This window comes from Tupaia chinensis, unplaced genomic scaffold, assembly GCF_000334495.1.
Source record: "Tupaia chinensis unplaced genomic scaffold, TupChi_1.0 Scaffold000093_1, whole genome shotgun sequence".
Classification (NCBI taxonomy): Eukaryota; Metazoa; Chordata; class Mammalia; order Scandentia; family Tupaiidae; genus Tupaia; species Tupaia belangeri.
In genome coordinates, this window is record NW_006159555.1 from 7053055 (window position 1) to 7071374 (window position 18320).

Sequence of the window (18320 nt, forward strand, 5' to 3'; positions counted from 1 at the left end):
TTAACCAGAGAGAAAGAGACAGAGAGAGAGACAGAAAGAGAGAGAGAGAATGGCCAGGTCTGGGACTTGAACCATGGTCAGACATGTGGGAATCCAGCACTTTTAACCACCATACCACCTGCTGGCCCTGATAAATGGAGTTTTAAATTACTAGAAAGAGGACACATATTTAGGGGAAGAAAAGAGGAGAAATGAGATTAAAATGAAACAAGACAAAACGTATGGGAATGACTGGCTCCTGTCATTTGTAGTGTTGGGCCTAGAGAATTTAACATTCTGCTGCTTGATTCAAGGTTATTGAGAACTTTTGTTTACTGCAGTGGCTTGTCAGCATTGAAGTGCTGGAAGTGTGCATGTGTCTTTTTAACTGAAAGATATAAACCCATGGGTCAATTCTTCAAATATTTACTATAGTGTCTGTTAACACCACCAGGTGAGGTACTTCCAAAGATGTCTTTATTATTACTATTATTATTTTATAAGACAAAGGGAGAGGAAGAGAGAAGTTTTTTTTTAAGTTTATTTACTTTTTCTTTTATGAGAAAGAATGAATGAGTAAGCATGCATGGACACATAAGAGAGAGAGAGAGAGAGACAAATCTCCAAGATAGGATCTCATCACACCATGATTCCTTCCCTTAATTCAACCCTCCAGCTAGTACATGAGCACACGTATGCCAGTATGCCAGATGTGTGTCAGGTAGACTTGGGATATGAACCCATGGTCAGCCATGTCACTTCCAGAACTGAAGACCTATCACATGCATGCCTGAGACTGAGTCTAGGTAAGTCTAGCAGAATCTCCTTGCAGTCATCTCATACTAGCCTCCCAGTTAGCTAGGACCACAGGCATGTACCACTGGGTCTAGACTGTTAGATTGAACCAAACCCAGGCTTCCCACACAGGCTCAACATGGTGCTATTGGGGCTGGGCTAATTACAATAATTGTAATTATTTTAAGTTTTGTCTTGACCCCGTTTTGAATACCAGTTCCCTTTGAGAAAGCTGACACAAAGTCCACATCCCAACCACTTCCCTTACAGGCATTCACATTCTAGTCCACTACACAACCACTCAGATCTCCCCAGGGCCAGATAGCAATTAGGGATAGCCTATGCTTCTGTGTCCCGGAGGCCAGATTCCATGAGTCAGTGTGTAGGGAGGCTGGGAAATCCCACTAATCTCATTCCATTGCCCCCCATGAGCTGCTTCCTGTAGCACTGGTGAGATGTTATTCAGTCCCAGGTGGAATGTTCTGTGCCATCCTGCTTGGCAGCCTTTATTCCTTTACAGACAGTTCTGCCTTTCATCTAGCCGAGTGTCAGTGTGGTGTCCTACCATCAGAGTCTTTAAATGTTATGAAATAGAGTGTAAGCCTCATTTTAGAAATTATATTTAATTAATTTATGAGGATATGGTTATTAATTATTCTTCAATGAAAACAGAAGCAGAGAGAACATTTCTAAATCTCTAGTTCTTTTCATTTTTATCATAAATCAAATCAAACAAAAGCAAAATTCACAAATTTTTTACTTTTACAAGTAGATATTTCATATAGCCTCCAAATATTCTATTATTTCAAAAATAGGATATATATATATATACACACACACATATATATATCATGCAAAGACATTATGACATTGTATAACATATGAAAATAAATTATAATTATGTTTAGTAGCCAAGGTTTCTATCTTTTACTTTTTTGAAATTACTCAAGTAACCAAAGATTACTTATTAACAGGATTTAATATTAGCCTCAATCCTACAATTTAGTTAAAAATTTGGAAATTATAATGAAAATCAACACATTAATTCCTCATTACTAAAAATGATTATAATTCAAGTGATTAAACATTTTAAAAGGTATCCTATAATTGCAAATTTTTTTTCTTTCCTATTTTTTTTAGATTTTTTGCTATAGGGTGTATGTGCTTGCTGGAGAGACAGAAAGAAGAAATCACCCCCGAGGGAAGATGGTCATGCTGCAATCCCTTCTGCTCCATTGTATTCTCTGGATTTTGTGCACACACATACACACACACAACGTGAGTTTTAAGCTGCCAGGTCCAGGACTCAAACTGCAGTTGACTACATGAGAGTCCAGCACTGTAACCATTACACTATCTAATGGTTCCTAAATTACTTTTTTTCATTTTTTATTTTAATTTACATTTAATCACACACATCTTTACAGTGTACAACTTGCTTTTTCCAGCATGCATACCATGGAAATCAGTCAAGACAAAGACACTAGTATATACATTATCATCAGTAAATAGCTTTTCATTTTTTTATCAATTAAATATACTTTTTTTCTTCCACTGTTGCCCTCCCTCTATTACCCACTCCCATATTACTCCTATCTTTACTGTTGCCCTCCCTTTTACTATAATTTACAAACTTTCAGTTCTGCTGTAGAGCACAATCAATAAACATTGAGTGCAGACATACAAAGTCTATCTTTCATAGTAGTGTGTAGGGAGGCTGGGAAATCCCACTAATCTCATTCCATTGCCCCCCATGAGCTGCTTCCTGTAGCACTGGTGAGATGTTATTCAGTCCCAGGTGGAATGTTCTGTGCCATCCTGCTTGGCAGCCTTTATTCCTTTACAGACAGTTCTGCCTTTCATCTAGCCGAGTGTCAGTGTGGTGTCCTACCATCAGAGTCTTTAAATGTTATGAAATAGAGTGTAAGCCTCATTTTAGAAATTATATTTAATTAATTTATGAGGATATGGTTATTAATTATTCTTCAATGAAAACAGAAGCAGAGAGAACATTTCTAAATCTCTAGTTCTTTTCATTTTTATCATAAATCAAATCAAACAAAAGCAAAATTCACAAATTTTTTACTTTTACAAGTAGATATTTCATATAGCCTCCAAATATTCTATTATTGCAAAAATAGGATATATATATATATACACACACACATATATATATCATGCAAAGACATTATGACATTGTATAACATATGAAAATAAATTATAATTATGTTTAGTAGCCAAGGTTTCTATCTTTTACTTTTTTGAAATTACTCAAGTAACCAAAGATTACTTATTAACAGGATTTAATATTAGCCTCAATCCTACAATTTAGTTAAGAATTTGGAAATTATAATGAAAATCAACACATTAATTCCTCATTACTAAAAATGATTATAATTCAAGTGATTAAACATTTTAAAAGGTATCCTATAATTGCAAATTTTTTTTCTTTCCTATTTTTTTTAGATTTTTTGCTATAGGGTGTATGTGCTTGCTGGAGAGACAGAAAGAAGAAATCACCCCCGAGGGAAGATGGTCATGCTGCAATCCCTTCTGCTCCATTGTATTCTCTGGATTTTGTGCACACACATACACACACACAACGTGAGTTTTAAGCTGCCAGGTCCAGGACTCAAACTGCAGTTGACTACATGAGAGTCCAGCACTGTAACCATTACACTATCTAATGGTTCCTAAATTACTTTTTTTCATTTTTTATTTTAATTTACATTTAATCACACACATCTTTACAGTGTACAACTTGCTTTTTCCAGCATGCATACCATGGAAATCAGTCAAGACAAAGACACTAGTATATACATTATCATCAGTAAATAGCTTTTCATTTTTTTATCAATTAAATATACTTTTTTTCTTCCACTGTTGCCCTCCCTCTATTACCCACTCCCATATTACTCCTATCTTTACTGTTGCCCTCCCTTTTACTATAATTTACAAACTTTCAGTTCTGCTGTAGAGCACAATCAATAAACATTGAGTGCAGACATACAAAGTCTATCTTTCATAGTCTGGCTTGCTTTGCTTAGCATTAAGTCTTCCTATTTGTGCATTTTGTATCAAATGTGAAGGTCTCGGGTTTTTACTACTGAGTAGTATTGCATAGAGAACATATTCCACATTTTTTCAATCTTGTCATCTGTTTTTGGACATTTGAGTTGATTCTATGTTCTAGTGATAATGAATAATGCTGTAATAAGCATGGAAGTCCAAGTGTTTTCCACCTGAGGGTTTTTCTATCCTTTGGGACTACCTAAGAGTGGAATTACTAGGTTCTATGGTAGCTCTATTTGTAGGTTTCTAAGGAATCTTCCTATCATTCTCCAAAGTAGTTGTACTAATTCCCACCAATAGCATAGGAGAGTTCCCTTTTCACCACAGCCTTACCAGCACTTATTATTTTTTTTTTTTAATTTTAGCCATTCTGACTAGGGCTAAGTGGTATCTCATTGTGGTTTTCATTTACATTTCCCTCATCATAAGACCCTATCTCATTGTGGTTTTGATTTACATTTCCCTCATCATAAGACCCGTTGAGCATGTTTTCATATGCTTTTGGGCTGTTCATATGTCCTCTTCAAAGAATTATCTGTTCAGCTCATTGTCCCATCTTCTAATTGGATTTGTGTGTGTGTGTGTGTGTGTGTGTGTGTGTGTGTGTGTGCGTGTGTGTGTATGCATAAGCTGCTTGGGTTTTCTGTTTATTCTGGTTATCAGTTCCTTATATGAGGTATAGTTTACAAATATATTCTGCCACTCTGAGAGTTGTCTTCTCACTCTACTTATTGTTTCTTTGCTGTGCAGAAGCATCTCAGCCTAATATAGTCCCATTTGTCTATTTTGGGGACTATTGCCTATGCTTTGGAGGTCTTTGTTAAGGAGTCTTGACCTAATCTAAGGTCTCTAAGAGTTTTTCCTGTGTTTTCTACCACCATTTTTATAGTTTGAGGTTTTATGTTTAGATTCTCAATCTACTTTGAGTTAATTCTTGTTAGGGGTAAGAGATAAGGATCTGGTTTCGTTCTTCTACAGGTGGCTATTGAGTTCTCCCAGCACCATTTGCTGGAGATACTTTCTTTTTCTCACTGCATTGTCTTGTGCCTTTGGTCAATTATCAGTTGGCTGTATGTTTTGGGATTTATTTGGGGCTTCTCAATTCTGTCACATTGATCTGTCTGTTTCTATGCCAATACCATGTTGTTTTAATTATCATGGCTTTGTAATATGCTTTACAGTTGGGGAGTGAGATGGCACATACTTTATTCCCCTTGCACAGTATTGCTTTGTCAATAGAAAACCTTTTAAGTTTCCAGACAAATTTTATGACTTTTTTTTCTGTTTCCATGAGAAATATCTCTGGTAGTTTAACTGGAATTGTATTAAATTTGTAGATTTATTTGGGTAGGATTGACATATTGATTATATTAATTCTTCCAATCCAGGAATATGGGATGTTTTCTACTTTTTTGTATCACTTTTAAATTCTTTTTCTAGTGTTTCATAGTTTTCCTTGTAGAGATCTTTGATGCCTTGGTGAGGTTTATTTCTAGATATCTTATTTGTTTTATGGCTTTTGTAAATGAGATTTCTTTGATTCTGTCTCTTGGGGTATAAAAGTGCTATAGATTGTTGTATGTTGATTTTGTAAACTGCCACTGTACTATATTTGCTTATCACTTCCAACAGTTTTTTGTGGATTCTTTTTGATTTTCTGTGTATAGCATCACATCATCTGCAATTAGAGATAATTTCAATTCTTTTTTTCCTAGTCGGATGCCTTTTATTTGCTTCTCTAAACTAATTGCATTGGATTGAAATGCCAGTACTACATTAAAAAGAAGTGGAGAAAGTGGGCAGCTTTGTGTTGTTCTAGGTTTTACTGGAAAAGCTTTCATCATTTCCCTATTTAGTATGATGTTAGCTATGGGTTTTTCACAGATGGCTTTTGTTGTGTTGAGGAATATCCCTTCTATGCCAATTTTGTTGAGAGTCTTAATCATGAAGGTATGTTATATTTTAATCAAATGCTTTTTCTGCATCAATTGATGTATGATTTTTATCATTCATTTTGTTAATATGATGTATTACATTTATTGTTTTGTGTGTGTTGACCATCCTTGCATCCCTGGTTGTGATGCCTACTCAGTTATGATGTATAATCTTTTTAATATGTTGTTGAATATGATTTGCTAGTATCTTGTTGAGAATTTTTGCATCCATATTCATCAGATACAGGCCTAGGTTTTCTTTTTTTTTGGTCATATTCTTGTCTGATTTTGGAATTAAGATGATGGAGGCTTCATAGAATGAATTTGGGAGGTTTCTTTCCTTTTGAATTTTAGTAAAAGTTTAAGGAGAATTGTGTTTAGTTCTTCTTTAAAAGAAGTTTTGTAGAATTCATAAGCAAAGCCATGAGGACCTGGACCCTTCCTGGTTGGGAGACTATTACTGATTCCATCTCATAATTGAATGAGTCCATTCAGACTATCTATTTCTTCCTGGTTCAATCTTGGTAAATTATACGTGTCTAGAAATTTGTTCATCTCATTTAGGTTTTCTTGTTTGTTAGCATATAGTCGCTTGTAGTATTCTCTGATGATATTTTGTATTGCAGTTATATTCGCTCTAATAATGCCTGGTTCCTTGCTGATTTGATTTTTCTGATTCCTTTCTCTGAGCTTAATTAATGTAGCTAATGGTGTGTCAATTTCCTTTTTAATCTTCTTGAAGAACCAGGTTTTGGTTTTATTTTTTTTTTCTGTATAGTTCCTTATTCTCTATTTCATTTATTTATGCTTGAATCTTGATTTACTTTTTCCCAGAATTTCTTTTTCTCCAGTTCCTTGAGTTGTGTTGTTAGGTTGTTTATTTGTCACCTTTCCGCTTTTTTCTCGTGGGCACTAATTGCTACGAACTTTCCACTTATAACTGCTTTTGCTATGCCACGTGGGTTATAAACATTTGTTTGTTCATTATCATTGCTTTCTATGAACTGTCTGACTTCAGTCTTCATTTCGTCTATAGCCGTAAAGTCATTTAAGAGTAGGTAGCTTAGTTTCTACATATTTGTGATTTTTTGAGGGCTCTTTCTGTAGTTGATTTCAAGTTTGAGTCCATCATGATCAGACAAAATGCTAGATATAGTTTCTTTACCTTTGAATTTGTAGAGGCTTGTTTTGTGCCCCATCATGTGATCATTCTTGGAAAATGTTCCATGTGAGGGGGAGAAACGTGTATATTTTGGTAGTTGGGTAAAGCACTCTGTAGAAGTATGTCAAGTCCATTTCCTATGTGATATAAATCAGATCTTGTATCTCTTTATTTATGTTTTGGTCCAGATGGTCTGTCCAGAGGAGTCAGTGGGGTGTTGGGATCCCCTACAATTATTGTGTTACAGTCTATTTCTCTCCCGAGATCAACAGTCAATTTTTATGTATTTAGGTCCTCCAGTGTTGAGTGCATAGATATTTAAAAGGGTTATATGTTCTTGTTGAAAAAGTCCTTTTAGTATTATATAATGTCTTTGTTTTCTCTTCTTACATCTTTCATCATAAAATCTATTTTGTCTGATATCAGTATCACTACTCCAGCCCTTTTTTGGTTTCCATTTGCATGGAGTATTTTTTTCCAGCCCTTCACTTTCAGTCTATCTATCTCCTTATCAGTGAGGTTTGTTTCTTGTAAGCAACATATAGATGACTTCTGTTTTTGTTTCCATTCAGCCCGTCTATATCTTGTAATGGGAGAATTTAATCTATCAACATTCAATGTTATTATTGATATTTGCAGATTTAGCCCTATCATTGTGTTAGCCCTTTTCTCAGTTGTTTTTTGTTCCCTTATATCTGTTTGTCTCTCTCGGGTTATCCTGATACAGCACTCCCCTCAGTACTTCCTGTAGAGCTGGTCTAGTATGGCTGAATTCTTTCGGTTTCTGTTTATTTGAAAAGAATTTTATTTGTTCTTCCCATTTGAAGGATAATCTTGTTGAATATAGTATCCTTGGTTGAAATTGTTTTTCTTTTAAATTATTGAATACATCTTCCCATTATTTCCTTTCCTGCATTGTTTCTGTTGAAAGGTCTGATGTTAGCCTCATGGGATAACCTTTATAAGTTACTTGAAGTTTTGCCCTTACCACTTATAGAATGTGATCTTTGTCTTTAATTTTTACCAATCTGGCTATGATGTGCCAGAGGATCTTTTTGTGTTGATGTTACTTGTGATTCTTTTATATTTTGGATCTAAATTTATCCATGTTTCTTTCTTTGGAATATTTTCAAAATATTTAATGGAAGAGGTTTTCCATACCTATAGAAGATGCTTCGTCTTTTGGAATACCTATTACATGGATATTGGGACATTTCATGGTGTCTAGAATTTCTCATATATTGTCGTCATCTCTTTCTTAGTTGATTTTTCTTACTTTTTGGTTATTTGGTCTATGTTGGAGACTTTGTCTTCCAGGTCATAAATTCTTTCTTCTGCATGGTCCAATCTGCTGTTAATGCTTTCTAGGGAGATTGTAATTTCTTGTATTATATTCTTTGTTTTGAAGTTCTGTTTGTTTCTTTTTTAGGGTCTATTTCTTTACAAAGTTCCTCTTTCATGTTTTGAAATTATTTTCTCATTTCCTAAAATTGATTGTTTTCTCTTGCATCTCATTGAGTTTTATCACTATAAATATTCAGAATTATTTTTCTGACATTTCTGTGTATTTCTCTGTGCTATCCCCCTGTTGGTAAGCAGCTACTATGCTCACTTTGGGGAGAATTTTACCTTGTTTTCTCATGTTTCTTTGAGATCTGCACTGGTTTCTAGTCATCTGATGCAGTATTCACTTTTTTTTCAATTTATTGGGTTATATTCTATAACATTGGTAGAGGGATTTTTCACTCTTTGTTTCCACGTGTTTTCCTATTGGAGGACTCTGTCTCTGAGATCAGAGCTGTTATAGGTAACTTCAGGTCCTTGGGTCCCCTACCAAACATTGTGCTCTTGATGAGGTGGTAGCAAGCTAAGAAGATAGAATTTAGTGAGGAAGATCAAGTTATGTGCTGCACTTCATGCAGCACATGGGTTGGTGTACCAAAAATTCCAAAATTGTTCCCAGGCCCTGAGCATGGATTCATTCAAGGAGGCCTGCCTAGACCAGGCTCAAGTCTCCTGGCAGGTGGGTAGAGTGAGCTTTGGCTGCAGAAGCAGTGGGCAATGGAGTGGCTTAAGTTCCAAAGTTGCTCCCAGGCCTTGAACATGAACTCATCAATGGAGGCCCACCCAGATCAGGTTCAAGCCTCCCCACAGGTTGGTGGGATGAGGTCAGGCCACCAGAACAGTGGGTGATAGAGTGGCTGAAGTTCCAAAGTTGCACCCAAGTCCCAAGAGCAGACACACCTAAGGAAGCCTGCTCAGACCAAGCTCAAGTCTCTCAGCAGGTGGGTGGGGTGAACGCAGGCCACAGGAGCAATGGGTGATAGAGTAGCTGAAGTTCCAAAGTTGCTCCCAGGCCCCTAGTGTGGATTCACCCAAAGAGGCCCACTCAGACCAACCCTAAATTAATTTTTAAAATGCCATTTTATATATTTATTATTGTAAACTATTTTGACTCATGAACCAATGCTGCAAATTTGAAAAAGTTTTAATTGTGAAAAGTTTATTCAGAATCTTATGTAAACTAGGATATTTTTTGGCTTTAATTTACATAGGAAATATATTATAGAAGGAGATATGAATTTCTTAACCTGTATAATTTACAGACTTATTAAAAATATTATACATATGTACTTTAAATACAATTTAAAGCTTTTGTTTAAAACTATATTTTAAAGATTTCTTAAATCAGGTTTCAACTTTATTTCTCATTTTGTAGTAGCAGAGGTTTTTTTTGTTTGCTTGTTTTTTGTTGTTTTGTTTTTTCTCTCTTACCTAGTAGGCAATTCCATTACTCAATATCCTACTTTTGAAAGTAAAATAACTTCAGATTAGTTAAATTTCTTTTTCTGAAAGTCATTAATATTGGTCAGGATTAGAAATTTTTTAGTGTAAACATTTGATATCATTTTTTTTTATCGATTAGTTTCTAATGATTCCCCACAGAGAATAAAGTGGAAGAGAAAGATAAAATGAAAAAAATGAGGGAACCCATTACAACCAAATGTGAAATAATACTATACACTTGTCAAAAGTTATTTTCTCTCCCTCTGTCTGCAAGAGGGAGACAGGAGACACAGGAAATTCATCTCTCCCACAGAGTTATTATAACTGGAATAAAGTGAACTGCTTCTTAAGTGTGTTCTCTTTTACACAAATGATTATTTTATCTGCTCCTTTTTGGTGCCATCTTATGCTAAGTTTTCTTAAAGTGGTCACTGTAATTCTAGATTGTCCTTTCAGTAAAGGACAAAAATTGAAGCCATTTCAATAACTCAAATACTTTGTGCTGTTGGCACCCAGTTGAATAGGCTGATGGAAATTATCTTGGTGCCAAGTTTATCAAAATATGACTGCTTTTTTTTTTTTTTAACCTCTTACTAATGAAAAACAAACAGTGTGAGTAAAAGTCCTCAAAAAATTAAGACCAATTTCCCAACTCGTAAAAGCTCTTGGAAATGATAAAATTAAGGGCCGTGTTCCAACCAAGGTTAATAATAATAATAAGAAAACCCCAGCATCTTTCTAACCCAAAAGGACAGACTACAGGCCACAGTGGAACTTTCACTGTTACATGTCCAGCTATGAGCATTCTGAAGATGGGAGATAGCAAGATGGAGCATCCGTGAGGCTCTGTCCTCATTGAAACATTCTGAACTAGACAGTGAGAAGTTGGTTCTAACCTGAATGACACTAGCAAAAAATATCAGGAAGGAAAAATTTAAACAAAGCCATTAGCTCAAGCTCAAACATTTTGCAAGTTTCAACAACTTAAGTGTTATTGAACAGAGAGGCAGACCACTTAAAGATTTTAATTAATTAAAGATAGGTCAAACCTTAGTTTTAAAAAGTGTTCATTCTGGAACCAGCAGTTGGTGTAATGGCTATGTCACTGGATTACCATGTAGTCCACCGCAGTTCGAGTCCTGAACCCGGTGGCTTAAACTCAAGCTGGGAGCGTGTACATGCGTGCCCAGGATCCTGAGATGAGAATGGAGGAGAAGGGATAGCAGTGTGGCCATCCCCCCTGGGAGGTGATTTCTCACTTTCTATCTTTCTGTCTCTCTGTCTCTCTCTGTCTTTCTGTCTTTCTGGTGAGCAGTGCACGTGCCCTATACAAAAAAAAAAAAAAAAAAAAGCTGTTCATTACTCAAAGCCCTGGAACCTATGGCAAAACGTACTGTTAGCTGAACTCTGCAAGAACCTTTGAGGATCCAGTCTTAACAACTATCAGTGAAAAACATTTAAATCTTTATGTTCGTTCCATTTAGTTTTATTGTATGATTGGTTCCTGGTTATTGATAATATTTATAATGAACAGAATACAACACATTTAGTCAATAGTGAAAAATTATGCAAACTATCCAAAAATGCTTTATATAAATCTAAGTCTTAAAATAGCTCTTCTTGGGGACAGCAGATGGTGTGATGGTTAAGGCTCTGGACTCCCACATGGCCAACTACAGTTCAAGTCCTGGGCCTGTAGACTTGAAACTCACGCTGAGTATGCGTATGTGCATGCCCAAATTCCTGAAGGGAGAATGGAGGAGAAATTATGACATGGCCATTCCCTCACGTGTGTGGGGGGTAACTGCTTGTTTGTTTTTTTTTCTGTTTCTCTAAACACGACACATGCTCTGTAGTAAAAATCTCTCTAAAAACAAAACAAAACAAAACCTTACCCACTATCTTGTCAGCACATAAATCACTACATCTGAATAAAAGGATTGGGCACAGAAGAGAATCTGCTAATCCAGTATCTTCTTTATTATCTAAATTACATTAAATCTTTACAATCTCTTGTATAACAAAAACTAAATTTTTTTTGTCTTATACTTCTAATGCCAATTGCTGATCATACTATTATCTCCTTGAATAAATATAGTGGCATGAAGTAGGCTTTGAACTTAATAATATTTTCATGAAATATGAAACTTTGCTTTGTTTTCACAAAAAGATTTTAAAAAGAGAAAATATTAGTGCTGGCTTATGAGAATTCCTGAGGATTTCTTCTTGTCTGGCTTATTTCCCTCAAGCTTTTAAATTCAATAAGATTAAAAAAAAATCTTACTGAATAATTATATGAAGAAGCATTGTGCTAGGCATTGTGGGGAATTTGAGGAAAATATGAGGAGCATGGGTATTACTCCCATAGAGCTTATCACATAATTAAAAATAAATACACACATTCACACATACATACTCACACATATGCAAGGCTAAATAAAAATAGTACTTCATAATACTGTATGTAATAACACTAGCTGCAATAAGGTAAAAATGACAAGTTATCGTGTAATATATTTTTAAGTAGCACATGGCTGTAAAACGTCATATACAAACTTGATATTCTTTGAGAGATAATGATATATTGAAAAATGTGATTGTAATAAGGCAATACAGATAAGGAAAACAAAGTAGTGCAGGGGCAATGGAGAAAAAAAGAGGAAGGAAAAGTCCATGTTTCTTTAGCTTTCATGAGAAATAATGGATGAATCCATAGATACATTTTTCTCCCCCAAATTCACATAGGCTTAAGATTATTGTTTGAAATAACTAAACCAGAATGAAAGCAGAATTATAAATAATAAATGTAAATGAAATAAACATACGCATGAAAAAAAAATAGGAAATTTATTTGTTACTATAATATATCTGGGAGCCAGACTGTGGGGCAGTGAGAAATTCCCAGATTCTGGTCTGGAGACTTCCTGAATACACCAAGGGCACTTGTGCCCATGATCAGGGCTTGAATGAGGCCAGGACTGGATCACAGCATCGAGATTCTTTGGAGGGTGCTCTATCTATCTCTTTCTATTCCTCATTCCTCTCTCTCTTGCTCATGAAATAAATAAAAACTTAAAAAAAATATGTATCTCTATATCATCTTCGAAGTTAGGGTCACTCAGAAAACCTGAAAAGGCAGGTATGGAAAGTGTCCAAATAGACATCAGAGGAAGGTTACTAGTCATAACAATGAGAACAGTATTAAATAAGACTATAAGTAAAAATGTTAATTCAACGCAAAAGTTAGTAAGTAAGGCATTGAATGCATAATGTTCAGAAATCTGTGTGCACCAATTATCTTTAGTTTATAAATAAATATTGACAGAAACAACATAATGAAGTTTATGAATATTTCCCACACACTGGCTTTCAAAACGCACAATAATAAAATATAATATACAAATAACTCAGTTAATAAAATTATATGTGTATAGAATACTGAAAAATACATTTTAATAAGCATTATACACTACAAACTTACCATATACCTGCTCATTATATTCATGGAAGACATACAATATTTAAACATATGCTGTGTAAAACAGAAAATTATGAAATTCTAAAAAAAGTGAAACTGTAGAGAATTATCCTCTGATCATACCACATTTAAATCTATAAATAAATTATAAATCTAGAAATAAAAAATATCCTAGAGATATGGAAATTTATTCATGTATTCCCTAAACAATTATTGAGTGAAAGAGGTAATCAAAATTAAATTGGCAATTATTATTACTGTATAGTTAAAATTATGAGGTGCAATGACAACTGTAATGGAAGGAAAATTAGCCACCTTAAAACACTTCATTACTCACTCACCAAAATGAATGAAAATAGTAAACTGCCTATTCAATTTGATAGAAAAATAAGAAAAATACAAAAAAGGATTATAATTTGAAACTGTAAAGCAGAAATTTTGAAATGGAAAAAAGAAGTGCAGTTCAACTCTAAGAAATACAAGAGATGATTCTTAGAAAGATACAAATGAATAATTGGTCTAAAGAAAAAGATGGGGATATTTAAAAAGGTACTTTGTAAGTAAACATTGCAGTGGCTAAGTGAAATAGACAAGGAAAGACTATCCAGAGGCTACTGCCTCACAGAAGAACACCATCTGAAGTTAGGCTCCTATCCTCCCAAAGAAACTGAGAGATATCTTTCTTGATAATTATATTTCAATGGGTTGGCTTCCAAGTCCTTGAGAAATATATTCCTACATTAAATAACCCTGGCAAGAGGTTTTTAAGATTTACATCTCACATGGGTAGAGTAAGAATTCACGAATACAAATTTTCTAAAAAAGAAAAAAAAAGGCTCTAAAATAAGAAAGTCAGAAACCTAGAGTCTGAAAGAAGCCTATCTAAAGTTTAGTCAAGTTCAGGGGAACATTAAGGCCTTCTTGGTTAATTCTACAGGATGACGTATTTTCACAAGTTGTTGTTTTCTTCTTTCTTTCCTTCTTTCTATCATTCTTTCTTTCTTTTTCTTTCTTTCTTTCTTTTTTTTTAAGAGAGATTTTTGCTATAGGGCAGAGACACATGCCGGAGAGATAGAGAGACAGAAAGCAAGAAATCACTGCCCCATCCCCCAGGGGGGATTGGTCACACCACAGTCCCTTCTCCTCTATTCTCTTCTTGCAATTTTGGACATGCACCTATATGTATTAGCATGTTTCAAGTCACTGGGTCCGGGACTTGAACCATGGAAGGCCAAGCGATAGTTCTGCCATGTAACCATTATTCCATCTGCTGATCCCCAAGTTGTTTTCAACACATAATTTCTATGATAATTAAATTGTTTTAAAGCAAAAAAAAAAAAAAAAAAGGAACATTTCCTACTCCTTATTAATGGCAGCACATAACCTTAACACCAAAATATTCAAAGTACCAAATGTAAAATACTGGCCAATCTCAGCTCTGAGTATTTACACATACATACACACACACACACACACACATACACCCTTAAACTTAACATTAATAGATTGAAAAACCACTGAAAGCATGGAATTATCTGTTAGTCAGATTTTTAGCAGGGAAAATATAATATATTTTTAAAAAATTAGTTCAAATTAAAGAGAAAGGGGGGTACGGTTAGTTGAAGATAATTTACTGATAATAAAGGGACTTTTCATGAAGCTATGGACCAAGTTAAGAGAACCAACAGGGGTAGTAAAACCATAGTGGCAAGAGTGACATGTAATGCCACATGTCAAGGAAATACATAATTTATCTAATACCTTTGGGATTACAGTAGATTGTTAATCCCAAAGAGATTAGATGTATAACTACTGCCTTTAGGCAAACATAGGGAGGGTAACTAACTCCCATATCCACTTCTTAATTGCCTTCAAATCAATAATGCTTTATGTTTTGGGAAGGAGTATTTTAGTTTCCCATAGAGCCTTCCAGAAACAAAACAAAACAAAACAAAAAAAACAGCAGAGCAGAGAAGAGTAGTGGATGTATGGGAATGAGGAAGAATAGACAAGGTTGTGTACTTATTTCAGTTGAGTCTCAAAATCAAGAGACATGCATTTTGTTGACTATGGTTTAGACGATGCCATTGTAGGGACCAGCAGATGGCATAATGATTATGTCACTGGACTCCCATATGATTGACAAGGGTCTAAGTCCCAGACTGGCAGCTTCTAACTCATGCTAGATGTGTGTGTGAGTGTGTGTGTGTGTGTGCTTCAAATCCTGAGAGAAAAATGGAGGAGAAGGGATTGTGGTATGGCCATCCCCCCTGGGGTCTTACTTCTTACTTTCAGTCTCTCTGTCTCTTCCTTTCTCTCTGGCAAGTGCACATACCCTATAGCCCTATAACAAAAACCCTTCTCTTAAAAACAAGAATATGTCATTGCATGTTATTCGAAGAAACAAAAAATGATGGCAATTATATTAAAGCACAATTATTTTCTAATTAGACATTTTCCAAGTTTGATATTGATGGGAAAATTTTAGATTAATCGTATAATAAATTTAAACACATCACTATTTGCCTACTAAAAAACTTAAAATATAAGTAAAAATAAGCTGGGTAATTTTTAAGATACCACCTTTCAGCCTGAGTATGTGAAACAATTTGGCTCAGCCTTCCCACATTGTATCATCATCTGTATCATCAAGAACATTAAGATCTGACATTATTTTAAAAGTGCTTTGTCACTATCCTTAGGATTTCCTTCTAGGCCACGGACACCACTTTGCTATGTTTTGAAGCTGGTACTTTCTCTGGAGTATCAAAGGTGTCAGTGGAAAATTCCCATCCAGACCATTTTCCTTCTTCAAGTGCTCCATAGGTGGATTTTGAGGAAAAAAAAAAAAACAAAACAAACAAACAAAAAAAACCAATCACATTCATCTCTCTTTCTTAGAATAATATTATTCTGAACCACTTTTACATATAGATAAACCTTTATTACTTTACAGCAACATGCTTAAGAATTCTATAATCCTTCCATGAAGGAAATTATGTAAAACTATACTAAAGCACATAATATAAACTTGAAAACATTGAGAACTTTTTTTTTTCAATCAGAAATATATATAGTAATTTTGTTCAAGTCTTCTAATATATATTCTTATATCATAATATTTTTTATATTATATAGATTAATATGTATTGCATGTTTCTGTTTATATGTAGTTTGAATTATTATATATATACATATGTAATATATATGTATATATATATATTTATGGTTATTTTATATAGTTCATGTTTCTGTTAAATGAGGTTTAAATCAATGTTTAGGAAGAAAGGAATGAAGATTCTTGATTATTAATCCCAATTAACCTGCAGAACTTTCCAGAAAGACCATTGTAATAATACACATTTTTGGAGATATGACAGTGAGGGAAGTACACTTGGTGGGCAGAACAGCTGTGGACCTGACCACCCGCTGAGTGGAAAGAGATCAAGCAGAACTGTGGCATGTCATTGTCACAGTGTTTCTGATTTTTGTTTTTTTCCTTTTCTCCCAGGCGGGAGAACTGCAAGGAAGTCAGAGGGAATGCCTAGAGCGTTCATTAGGTGTGTGAAAGGTTTTCAACAACTTTCCCTTCGTAGATTCTAAGTATGAAATTAAAGGCCTTTTTTTGGAGAGGAAGAAGATACCGAACGAAGGCAACCTGCCAGGATCCTGGACAGAAAGGGATTCTGGAGCCCAGGACTGCTGAAACAAGGATCAGATATGGCCCCAAAGGACTTTTGCTTCTATGAATATTATTTTATATCAGATATGGCCCCAAAGGACTTTTGCTTCTTTCAATAGTATTCTACCTGTGTTGTTTCCTACTTTAAGTTTTGGGAAGGATAATGTGATTCTTCGTGTACCAGAATTAAGTTTGCACTTTCCCCCGATTGATAACAGTTAAAGTATAACAAGGACATTCTGAATGAAACTAGGTGTCTATTTTATTTCCATTTCTTATTCTTCATGGCATTGTCTTTTTGAATAAGGCATATTTCTGTGAGCTAATGCTTCAGGTTTGAGTTTTGTCAAAGATTATTGTTTCTAGGGGCTGGCAGGTGGCATGGTGATTGTGGACGCTGGACTCCCATATGGCCGATTGTGGTTTGAATCCCGGACCTGGTGGCTTGCTTTCTCACTAAAAAAAACTCTCTCATTCTGTCCCTCTCTGGTCAAATTAAAATAAATAAATAAATAAATAAAGTTAAATAAAATAATTCTTAAAAAAAAAAGATTATTGTTTCTATGGGAGGGGGGATGGAACCAAGGGTGAAAGTAAACTAGAGGTCTATATTTTTTTTTTAATTTTTTAATTTTTAATTTTTTATTATCATCATAATCTTCTTTATATTACATTGGATTACATATAACTTTACAGTGTATTACATTGCTTTTTTTCAAAAGGGAATGCCATGCATGTCAGTCAATACAGAGACATTAATTTCCCCGCTTCAACATTCAATATCTTTTCTATCTTTTCCCCAATCAGTATTATTATTATTCTAATTTTTTTTTTATATTACCTAACATACATTCCCTGAGCATCATCACAACATACTAAGTGTGGTTTCCTATCTAGGATAAACTGCATGGTGGCTTAATCAAGCATGTTATCATCAATAATATTCCATTTCTACTTTCATACATATATGTATACATATATATATGTTTTTTATCCCATGTTTGACCCTCTGCCCTTTCCCCCTCTCCCATTACACTATCTCTGCTATATACAGTTGTCTTCCAGAGGAGTTATTGAAAATGTGATACATGCAAGTAAAGGGAGAGGGGCCACGAGTTTAAAGTTTTTAACAATAGGGAACATAGATTCCATTCAAGGTTGGATCAAGGGTGGGTCTCGAGCAGTTCTGCAATTGTAGTCTGCATGGAATAAAGTTTTAGAAAAGAAAGTGGTTCTGGTAAGCAGAGATGATTATCAGTTGATGCGGCACAGCAGCCATCTTGTGATTAGCGGGGATGGTGTTGTGGGGATCTGCAGCATGAGTTATCCTCGGGTATTTGGCTTCCTTAAGAATGGTAGAGTAGTTCTTGTTTTTCCCTGAGGTAATGCAGGGCTGTTAACCATCATCTTCTCACTGTCCATAGGTAGAGA

General features: G+C 34.8%; 1 pseudogene; it reads left to right on the forward strand.

Moving 5' to 3' along the window:
- Window positions 1-18320, forward strand: part of LOC102501754 (shugoshin 1-like) — a 91288-nt pseudogene that overhangs the window by 40257 nt on the left and 32711 nt on the right.